Source organism: Meleagris gallopavo, chromosome 3 (genome assembly GCF_000146605.3).
Source record: "Meleagris gallopavo isolate NT-WF06-2002-E0010 breed Aviagen turkey brand Nicholas breeding stock chromosome 3, Turkey_5.1, whole genome shotgun sequence".
Taxonomy (NCBI): Eukaryota; Metazoa; Chordata; class Aves; order Galliformes; family Phasianidae; genus Meleagris; species Meleagris gallopavo.
In genome coordinates this window covers 73,961,076-73,961,911 of record NC_015013.2, presented here as the reverse complement: position 1 = coordinate 73,961,911, position 836 = coordinate 73,961,076, and the positions used below count along the sequence as shown (strand labels likewise).

General features: G+C 55.4%; 1 protein-coding gene across 1 annotated transcript in view; it reads left to right on the top strand.

Moving 5' to 3' along the window:
* Positions 1-836, top strand: part of UBR5 (ubiquitin protein ligase E3 component n-recognin 5) — a 69,004-nt gene that overhangs the window by 39,391 nt on the left and 28,777 nt on the right. The gene's annotated exons all lie outside the window — the stretch shown is intronic.

Below are 836 nucleotides of genomic sequence, written 5' to 3'. Positions count from 1 at the left end.
AAATCACTCACTCCATCACCAAAGAACAAGGCATACTCCCAAGGAAGCTCTCCCCAGATTCACATGCTGCCCCTACTCTTCCCAGCCCTTAAATGGGATCAGGGAGGGGTGGAGCCTGGCTCTGCCCCACTCCACAGCCGAACTGCCTCCAGCTGTGCTCGCTGGGCTGCACCCCGCCCCAGGTGCGGTTTCTTCAAAAACAGGAGGGCACGGGAATGCCCAGGCAAAGGCAAGGGCCAAGAGAACATGGAAGGAAATGCCAAGGATGACGGCCCAGACAATACGGCAGGGAACGCCAAAACTGAATGCCGACATGAACGTGGCAACACAAAGCCATGGGGTCATTAGGCCAAGGGAATGGGGCAAGGAACACAAAAATAGGAGGACAAGAGAATGTAATAGTGAAAACAGTGCAAGACCAGAGACAAGCAAGACACAGAACAAAGAGGATAGGCAGCCTTCTGGGCACTATGAAGCGCAATTCAGAGCTCTGGGGGAACCCTACTGTGCCGGGCTCTGGAATGAGTAAACGCTGGCGGGTGTGCATCGCCCTTACCTGCTGGGCAGACAATGACCAGTCAGCAAAGTGAGGTTCCGGGGCATGCCGGGAAATGCAGATTCCACTTCCTTGCTGTTTCCACAGAGACCAACACATCTCTCCGTGCAGTTGTTACGGCACTTGGGAGCACCGCAGCTCTGCTGCCACCTGTTGGACACAATACAGTCATGAAGGCACTGCCCTGCATCCGTGCCTCTTGCACAAGCCTGTGCTCCTTGCTCGGAGCACATGGCTGCACTCTGTGCACCATGTTGCTTACCACCAGAGAAGGCTCGAG